Source organism: Gorilla gorilla, chromosome 12 (genome assembly GCF_029281585.2).
Source record: "Gorilla gorilla gorilla isolate KB3781 chromosome 12, NHGRI_mGorGor1-v2.1_pri, whole genome shotgun sequence".
Lineage (NCBI taxonomy): Eukaryota > Metazoa > Chordata > Mammalia > Primates > Hominidae > Gorilla > Gorilla gorilla.
In genome coordinates, this window is record NC_073236.2 from 87,289,167 (window position 1) to 87,299,921 (window position 10,755).

At 35.1% G+C, this 10,755-nt stretch overlaps 1 long non-coding RNA gene across 4 annotated transcripts; it reads right to left on the bottom strand.

The window, feature by feature from the left end:
• Positions 1 to 846: 846 nt before the first annotated feature.
• LOC109025679 (uncharacterized) lies at positions 847 to 7,631 on the bottom strand. 4 transcript variants are annotated; one of them, XR_008677112.2, is made up of 6 exons: positions 7,357 to 7,631; positions 5,373 to 5,503; positions 4,298 to 4,430; positions 3,590 to 3,667; positions 2,872 to 3,057; positions 847 to 1,056 (listed from the first exon to the last, which is right to left on the bottom strand). It is a non-coding gene; the product is annotated as an uncharacterized lncRNA (long non-coding RNA). The 4 variants fall into 4 exon arrangements; XR_008677109.2 differs by having other exon boundaries at positions 3,581 to 3,667; XR_008677110.2 differs by having other exon boundaries at positions 847 to 1,090; positions 3,581 to 3,667.
• Between the last annotated feature and the right edge of the window lie 3,124 nt (positions 7,632 to 10,755).

Below are 10,755 nucleotides of genomic sequence, written 5' to 3' on the forward strand. Positions count from 1 at the left end.
CCTCTGAAATGATCCTCCTACCTCAGCCTCTTAAGTAACTGGGACCACAGGTGTGTGCCACCATGTCTGGCTCATTTTTTAATTTTTTTAGAGATTGGGTCCCCCTATGTCAGGAGAGGCTAAAGAGGATATTAAATGTTCTTACCACAAAGAAATGTTGAATATTTGAGGTGATAGCTATACTAATTAACCTGATTTGATCATTTCACAGTGTATACATGTATCAAAACATCAGGTTGTACACCATAAATATGTAGGACTATTATTTGTCAATTAAAAAATAAAATTAATCTAAAAAGAAAAAAACCAAAGACTTGGGTTATCTGCAGAAGCCATGTACTGCTCTTTCTATTGCACTAAAATGATACTCATTCATCGCTACGTGGCTATAATGTTGTTTCTGGTACGTTATTGATGCAGTATATTTTCTTGACCCCTTTGTGGGAATCATGACAAGAATACCTCATTTACTCGGGCCACCTGCTCATCCCCTTGCGGAAGAGAGTTTGCGAGCAGATGAGTGCAGGAACAGGAGCAAGCAAGTGCAGGAACCAGCTGCTTTGGCACCAGCAGGAGCAAACTCCATGTGGGTCCTGCAGATGGGGTGCCTGTGACCCCAAGGCCACAGAGGATGTGTTACAGTACTCTTTTAGCTCTGCCATCTGCAGACAGTGGTGTGTTATCAGTTGAGTGGGCCCTTTGTTTCATCATGTGGGCTGGCTGCCATCTGCCAGTGAGGGCAAAGGACTAGTGTAACAGCCTTTTTGGGTACTGCCACCTACTGCATCCCAAATTCCTGTCTAGTGGCCAAGAGGAATGAGGTCACATGGATAAATTGGAGGGTGGTGAATGTGGAGAATTTTACTGAGTAATGAAGACAACTCTCAGCAGAGAGGGGAGCTGCAAAAGGGATGGGAAGGGAAGGTCGCTCTCCCCTGAAGTCAAACTGCCTCTCTTTGATGTCCAGTTGCCATCTCTGGAGTCAAGCTGCTTCTCTCCAACATCCAGCTGATTCTTCCTGACATCCAGCTGCTTCTATCCTCTGCTGGCTGGGATCTTTATAGGCATAGGATGGGGGCAGGGTGGGCTGCTAGTAGTTTTGGAAAATGCAACATTCGATTGGTTAAAAGGCAGTATTCAGAAAGAACAAATTGGGAGAGACCGGGCACATAGGGATGAAACTTCTCACTTAGGGCCATGGGTTTCATGCTTTTTGGCTTGAAGGTAAGGTTTTGCCAGGGACCCTCCCCTGTCTGCCTAGAATTTTTCTGTCTCCTGTTGCTATCCTTACTAAAACAGGCATGTACAGTAAGTGATTTCAGAGAAATGGAATTAACTGTATCAGTAACAGTTGAATTTAAGCAGCTTTTATTATTACAATATTAAGTCTAATTTATCCCATATTCTTCAGAATATTAAAAAGCAAAGGATGTTAATCAGAGTGTTCAGAGTTCCCCTTAACTACTGAACTCTGACTAGGAGATTTATTATTTTCAAAATATTGTAAGAACTGGTAATTATAAGAATTGTAAGAAGGTAAGACTCCCGGGAATTTAAATATCTTCTTATTATCATCTTAGGCTTTACTGTCCATAGTATGTACGTAGAAAGAACTATTAAAATGCTTCAGTTTAAATTACATGGAATAAATTTAAGTTATAATTTAAACGGCCTTAAGCTTTGAGTTTAACTTATCAATATTTTAACTTATTAATATCAATATTTAAATTTAATTTATTAGCATTTTGTTCCATTCATGGATACAGTCGATTTTGTATAAAAATGGAAAAATGCTTTTTATTTATTCTTTGATAAATGCTTAATTTCTCAAATTAAACAGATTAACATTTAAAAACAAGTATGATTTACTAGATTTAATACATTTGAATTTTGTAAAAGCATTTCAAATGGCTGACAGGCAGACATAATAACCTCACGTGCAAGTTCTCCCTAGGTCTTAAGCAACCCTTGTGAATCTAATAATTCAATCTGATAGATAGATCAGTTCCTCTTATTTTGTTAAGTACAGTTAACCCACATAATCAAATTCTTTTACACTTGCAAAATTAAACTTGAAAGTCTAAAACCATTTTAAGAACAATATTAATATTTCAAAAATAAGTAGATGAGTAAATGACACTGATCGATTATCCAAAAATGTGAATGCTATTGTTTTTATTTACTTCATTGTCTCTATACTATTTACAACCGTTTTTGATTTGTAGTCACTGATTGACTTAAAAAGGAGTAATTTTACTAAATTGAGCAGGTTGAAGTTACAGGGTGACAAATTGGGACAGCTGCAGTGTTATCTCGAAGTCAAAAGGATTTCATTGAGGATCTCTTTCTGGATATTGCATATTGGATTCTCCTTCAGCATATATGAATACAGTCAGTTCCTTTCGTAACAGAATTCTGACTACTATGTCAAGTAGGAATTCTAAACCAAGATTTTATATGGAATTAGTTTCACATCCACCCAGTTTCTCTTACCCATTTTTAATGGACTAAATTATTATCTTTGTAACCTGAGTGGATCGTGCATTTCTTTCCTGTTATTCTGTCAATCACTATTCTGTACTCTTCAATTCTAACTTAGCAGTCGTTTAAAATTGTGACTTGGTAGGGTTGTCAGGTAAAATACTGAAGAGCCAGTTAAATTTAAATTCCAGATTAACAGCAAATAACTTTTTAGTACAACTATGCCTCGTGAAATATATAAAAAGATGATTCACTGTCTCTCTGAAATTCAAATTTAAGTCGGTGTTCTGTACTTTTATTTGCAAAATCTGGCAACCCTAATCCTTGACAGAGATATTCCAGAAACTATTGCCTAAGTTTTACTTTTATTAATAAGTTTTATTCCCTCACCTTTTCTGTAGACCCTCTGAGGTTGAAGCCGTGTCATTTTTTTCCCATCTCCTTCAGGCAAGGCTCATAGACTGGATTAGATGCTCAACGAATATTTGTTTTATAGGCTTCCTCTGAGAATCTGAATGTATCATCCTCCAAATCAGTTTGGAAATGTACAACTGTTGTGCTGTCTGATATGAAGCTCTAGAAAAAACCCAAAGAAAACATACAAGACAAGCATTCCCTGGAAGGTATAGTGTGACTACAGATCTTCTCATTTAGCAACATCATGTTACATGGAGGATAAGTACCACCCTTTATTTCAGCAAATGTACCTAATTGGAGAAGGCTGATGTTTTTCTTTCAAATGATGAGCTTTGCATATTCACATGTTACATTTGGCTTATACATTATTGTTACTGAGAGAGAATTTAAGACCTGAGCAAGGAGTTAAAAGTCATGTTTTCTTAGCAGGCTAGCCCTGCTAGGGCTCTCCCCTCTGCTTTGCCCTCCCCAGTGTAAATGCATGCAGACTATCTAGTGGCTTTGATTCCTGAGTGGAATTTATATGCTTGATTTAGAAGAGTAATGTCAAGGAGAGTGATCTTTAGAATGCATTACAGACAAAATGCAGGACAGTCAAGGAGACAGTCCCCAGAGTTCCCCAGTGCCTATTCTAAGAACAAGAGTAACCTTAGAATTAGAATTTCAGCTTTGGGGAGCTTACTGATTTTACCCTTGTGCGATCTGAAGACTCTTCAATGTTCCTAGAATTACTTCTCTTGAGACTTTAGATAAGAATTGGAGGAATGGCCTGGGAATAAATATTCTTTGTAAGAAATAACTCCAAATCATTATGACTATGATGAAGGTGTATGGAGTGATAACTCACAATGTGGATAAAGGGGGCTGGGATGTTACCAAGACATAAAAGATCCCCACCATTATGGAACTTAAAGTATAGTTAGAAAGATCAAAAGTATATATTAGGAAGAGTACCTAACTATAACAATGCTTTTTTTCTCATTGGAGAACACAATCATTGTAAAATAATATTAAAAATTTAGGAAAAAATTTTAAATTAGTCAAACTTTATTCATGAAGATACAACCACAGTTAACAAGTTTGGTGCAATTATCTTGCAGTTATATATAGATAGATAGATATAGATATATATATATATAATCATCTAACACATACCATTATGTAGTTTACATTTGTACCTCAAATTCATTTCTACATAAGTAAATATAAATACATATTTTTATATGAACTATTGCATACTATCCATTTTTTATCTTCCATAACTTATTTAACTGATCCTATGTTGTAGGACATTAGAATTGTTTCTTTTTTTCTTAATTTATAATTAACCTTGCAATTAATATCCTCTAAACATATTCCATGCATTTTCTTTACATAAATTCCTGGTATATACACTTACATTTTTTCAGATACATTTCAAATTGCCTTGCTGAAAGTTTGCCGCCCTGGGTAATGCTGGCACCACCAGAGTATAAAAGACCCTTTCTCCACAAAGAAAGATCATATGTCAGAGAAGGGAGAAAATCCTGTGTCTGTGAGTGGAATGGAAAGTTTTTAAAGAATATGGAAGTTAATTTGAGATTGAAAATAAGCATTTCACAGGAAAAGAGAAAACACTGTTGGTAGTATTTCAATATTCTTTTAAATCACATATGAGTTGAAAGAACTCCAATGTATAAATAAGAAAGATGCCTCATGCTTGCGTTTACTACTACAGGATCACACTTTCCTCGATCATTCTCCTGGGACATCCATCTATCCCACATTTCCAAACTCCTGCACACAGTTTCTGAGAAGGAAAAATGTCCTTTCCTCTCGTATTTCTATTTCATCTATGTCTTCCATTAACCAAATCAATTTAAATGACAAAAAGTGTCTTCTTTATATTAAGAGGAATAAAATAATGTTATCAACTCAAATGTGGCTTCCCTCCACACTCTCTTAGAGTAGAATTTTATATCCACATTGTGCACCTTGCCCCTGCAGTTTCTCCTCCCTTGCCTGTCAGCTGTGCAGACTTCCCTGATTTCTCACACAGAGAAAAGGCCATAAGGAAAAGGAAAAGGGTCACAGTGGTGAATAAGTTTTCCTCCTCTCATTTACAAGGTTCTGTTCCCACTACAGGTTCTCTCCTATTGAGGGCCAAATATTTGTGCCAGGTGGTATTTGATTGGAAGGAAGAACATGAATAATTTTTAAGCCTAAATAAATTTGCCTTTGCAGAGTCCCCTTTTGTACCAAAAATGTGATTACTGGTGAACTGGTAAAGAGCCTATGCTTTCTACTTGTAGTATATTCAGAGTAAGCAGAGAAACAGACAGCCTTTGCTGCTCTTTTGCTATTTTAACCAATTGCCTTTTGTATGCATCTAGGCAAATGCAAAACTCCTCCTTTTGCCATGATCAAAACCTAATCACAAAGGCCTTTTGATTGACTAAGTTTTTCAATTTCTAATTAGCAAATTTTGTTCTTACCTTTGTAGACACCATAAACAAACCCTTTCACTTGGAAGCTAAAAAGCAAAGATCCTTTGAATCTCCAAGTTATGACACATACTAAACAAAGCCAGGCTAGGTTTTGATGTTTTCTGTGGTTTAAACTTATGCTGTAAACAAGAAAAAAATAACAACTCAGCCATCAATTCCTGAATCTTACAAAAGAAAATTAACCCCTTTGAAGAAGGACTGCCATTTTCTTCCTAGTACAGGTTTTTCATTGTAGATAAATACTATGTTATTAAAAACAGAAAGAAAGAAAGAAAGAAAGAAAGAAAGAAAGAAAGAAAGAAAGAAAGAAAGAAAGAAAGAAAGAAAAGAAAAAGAAATCGCAACAAGAGCTTCTGTTTATTGAGGATAACTGTTCAAAACATATGGCATAGGCTATCAATATAGATGATAGAGATAGAAAGATTGGCAGAAAGATAGATGATAGATATTTTTTCTAGAGAACTCATAACAACTCAATAGGTTGACATTTATTAAACCCCACTTCACAATGAATAAACTGAATATAAAAAGTTTTAAAAACTTGCTCATGAGCAAACAGTAATCAACAAAGTAAACATTTGAATCCAGTTGTATTTCACTTTAACACCCTTGTCCTTCCTACTATCCACACTGTAATATTATAGAATAAAGTATAAGACAGAGACTTCAACTCTCAAATAACTAAAAGAGTTTGTTTTCCTTTGGGTAATTTTCAAGTACAGTAAGTAAATGTTAGTGGAAGAAGTTAAGACACTGTTTAACTTTTATTTTTTAAAAAGGAAAGCATTCTGGAGTTTGGAGTTTGCCTACGTATTAGTCCATTCTCATGCTGCTAAAACAGACATACCCAAGACTGGATAATTTATAAAGGAAAGAGGGTTAGTTGACTCACAGTTCACCATGGCTGGGGAGGCCTCAGGAAACTTAAAATTCATAGAGGAAGAGGAAGCAAACACGTCCTTCTTCTCATTGGGGCAGCAAGGAGAAGTGCCCAGCAAAAGGGGGGAAAGCCCCTTATAAAATCATCAGATCTTGTGAGAGCTCCCTCACTATCATGAGAACAGCAGCACTGGGGTAACTGCCCCATGATTCAGTTACCTCCCACTGGGTCCCTCCCATGACATCCCTCCCACGACATGTGGGGATTATGGGAACTATAATTCAGGATGAGATCTGGGTGGGGACACAGCCAAACCATATCACCTTATCAGTGACATAGAACAATTATATACTCTTGACAAAGAGATTTTGGTAAAATTTATATTTTAAAGTGTTGACTCATCCTATAAAAAATTTGTCCCAAAAAGTAGTGAGGATGTTCTAGATGAAGTCTTGGTAACAAGAAGCAACTGGAGAATCTAAGAGATACTTCTCAGGAAAATATGAGATTTGATGACAGATCACTTGTGGGAAGTAAACAGGATGATATAACTAAATATGAGTTTTCTATCTTGAAAATCTAAAAGAACATGAGAGCCACTATTATGACTCAAGAATTGACAATTCAGAGAATGTACATCTCCACTGAAGGGAGTCCTTGATAGGGAAAAACTTGGTGCTTAATTCCTTAGGGCAGTAGGGAAATATTATTTGGCATCTAATTACTTGAAATTTGAAAAGAGGCTGAGATTACTGTCAAGTCTATTCATTCTAGAATAAAAAGTGAAAATTGCAGTGTTCTTATTCATAAATATTCTGGCTTTAAGGATTAAATCTGTAAGAACTGGAAACATGAAATTTGCTTAGATGAAACAGAGTTACTTTCTAATTGAAAATCCGAGTTTACACTCTATTGTACTTTCATGAGGTGAGAACTTTTAATCCAATCAATGAGAGAAACCAACCTGTATTAGTCAGTGTCTTAGACTTTACTTCTCAATTAGCAATTGTAGCTTGCCCTCATTTATTTAGATATATCTCCGAGTCAAACACTTAACATAGGTTTGGTTCAGGAAGGCACAAATCCACCCACCTACGGTTTGTTTGCCTCTTTAATCCACATTGTTGAGAAGACAACTCTAATGCAGTGGTGTCAATCATCTTTGAATTACATTAGGTGAAATAAAAAGAAAAAAATCTGATGCTCAGATCACATCTCATATTCATTAAATCAGAAGCTTGGCTGATGATGGTAGGACATTGGAAATTTTTAAATGTTCCCCAGAGGTTACTGATACAGTTATGACCTGTCTGAAGACTTTTTGGTCAATACAGATTGCATATATGTTGGTGGTCCCATAAGATTATAATGGAGCTGAAAAAGTTCTATTGCCTAGTGACATTGTAGCATACATCATAAAGTTGTAGAATTATGCATTATTTACATGTTTATGGTAATGCTGGTGTAAACAAACCTACTGTGCTGCCAGTCATATAACAGTATATCTTATGCAATTATATATAGTACATATTTGATAATGATAATCAACAACTATGTTACTAGTTTATGCATTTACTATACCATATGTTTTATTATTTTAGAGTGTACTCCTTCTACTTACGTATTTTTAGAAGTTACCTGTAAAACAGCCTCAGGTAGGTCCTTCAGGAGGTATTCCAGAAGGCATTCTCATCATAGGAGATGACAGCTCCTTGCTTGTTATTGCCCTTGAAGACATTCCAGTGGGATAAGATACAGAGGTGGACAATGGTGATACTGATGATTCTGACCTGTGCAGGCCTAGGCTAATGTGTGTGTTCGTGCCTTAGTTTTTAATAAAAGTGTTTAAAAGGTAAAAGAAAAAAATTAAAAATAGCAACAAACTTACAGAATAAGGGTATAAAAAATATTTTTGTACAGCTGTACAATGTGCATTTTTAGCTGTGTTATTTTAAGAATCAAAAAATTTTAAAATATAAAAATGCTTTAAAGTAAGTTTACAGTAAGCTAAAGTTAATGTATTATTGAAAAAAATTTAAATAAATTTAGGAAAGGCTAAGTTTGCAGTGTTTATAAAGTCTACAGTAGTGTAGAAAAATGTTCTAGGGCTTCACGTTCACTCATCACTCACTTACTCACCCAAAGCAACTTTCAGTCCTTCATGTTCCATTAATGGTAGTTATCCTACCAAATGGTGTGCCATTTTTTATCTTTTATACTGGTTTTTATTGTACCTCATCTATGTTTAGATATATTTATTTACACAAATACTTACCATTGTGCTACAGTTGCCTACAGTTTTCAGTGTAATCACACACTGAACAGGTTTGTAGCCTAGAAGCAATAAGTTATACCACATAGCCCTAGGTGTGTAGTAAGCTATACCATCTAGATTTGTGTGAGTATACTCTGTGATGTTTGTGCAATGAAGAAATTGCCTAATGATGCATTTCTCAGAATATATCCTCGTTAAGCAACAAATGATTGAATAAGCAAATTTGAAAACCACAGCTTTCAGGAACTGCCATTTTGAAAAAATATATACTCCCTTCCTGCTTTTATTATTTTAAGGGGAATTTATTTATTTGACCGCTTTATTGAAGTATAATTGACACATAAAAATGTGTACATATTTAATATATACATCATGAGCTTGGGTAGCAGCATACACCTGTGAAACCACCACCACTATAGAGGACATAAACATATTCATCACCTCCGAAAGCTTCCTCCCACCCCCTTTATTATAAACAATCTGTGGTTTGGGGGAACTTTTTGGTAAGAACACTTAACATAAGATCTATCATGTTGGCAAATTTTAAGTATAAAATATAGCAGTACAGTATTGTTAGTTATAGGCACTATGCTGTACAGTAGGTCTCTAAAACTTGCTTATCTTGTATAACAGAAACTTCATACCCTTTAAAAATCACCTCATTTTCTCCTCACTCAAGCCCTTGGCAACCACCATGCTGCTTGGCTTCCCTAAGTCTGACTATTTTAGATTATACATTTCTATGGTCTAAACATTTGTGCCTGCTCCTTAAATTCATATGTTGAATCCTGACCCCACAGGTGATGGTTTTAGGAGGTGGGGCCTTTGAGAGGTAATTAGATTATAATAGCAAGGCCCTCAGTATTGGGATTTGTGCTCTTATAAGAGATCCTAGAAGCTAGCTAGTCCCTTCTACCACGTGAGGACACAATGAGAATGCCATCTATAAATAGAAAGTAGACCCTCACAAGACATGGAAATGGCCTATGTCTTGATCTTCGACTTTCCAGCCTCCAAAACTCTGAGAAATATAAATTTATATTGTTTATAAGATACCTAGTCTATGATATTTTATTATAGCAGCCTGAACAGACTAAAACTCTCATGTAAGTAAGAGACAAATACTCTCTGTGCCTGGCTTACGTCACTTAACATAATGTCCTCTAGGCATTATGTTGTTGCAAATGATAGAATTTCCTTTTTTAAAAGGCTGAATAATATTCAATTGTAAGAATATATGACACTTTCTTAATCTATTCATCTATCAATGAACATTTAAGGTTGAATTATCTTGGATATGGTAAATAATTTTGCAATGAACGTGGGAATGCAGATATTTCAAGATTCTTTCAATTCCTTTGAATATATACACAACATTGGGATTGCTGGGTCATACAGTTGTTCTAGCTTTAACTCTTTCATTAAACCCTGTATGTTTCCTCAGCATATTCCATTATGTTTTCCATAATGTCTTTACCAGTTTACATTCCCACCAACAATGTGTAAGGACTCTCTTTTGCCCACATTCTCACCAAATTTGTTGTCTCTCTCTCTCTCTCTCTTTTTTTTTGTAAAATAATAGCCCATGTTAACAGTTGTGAGATGATAAATCATTGCAGTTTGATTTGGATTTTCCTGATGATTAGCAATGTTGAGCACTTCTTAATGTATCTGTTACATATTTGTATGTCTTTTTTAGACAAATTACTCAGGTCTTTGCCCATTTTTGTTAAGGTTATTTGGTTTTTGTTTGGGTCTGTTTTGCTATTCAGTTGTATGAGTTTCTTATGTATTTTGTATAGTAACCCTTATCAGATAGATACGTGTTTTGCAAATCTTTACTTCCATAAGTTGCCTTTTCATTTTGTTGAATGTTTTGTTTCCTGGGCAGAAGCTTTTTATTTTGATATGATCCTACTTGTTTATTTTGGTTATATTGCCTGTGTTTCTGGTGTCATATTAAAAAAAATTGCCAAAACCAATGTCAAGGAGCTTTTCTTTTACATTGTGTTCTACTAGTTTTCTGGTTGCGGGCTTTGTGTCTACATATTTATTCTACTTTTAGTTGATTTCTGTATATGATGTAAGATAAGGGTCCAATTTTAATGTTTTTGCACGTAGATATTCAGTTTTCTCTGCACCACTTACCAAAGAACTATCGTTTCTCCATTGTGTATTCTTGATATCTTTGTCCAAAATTAGATGAATATATAAAT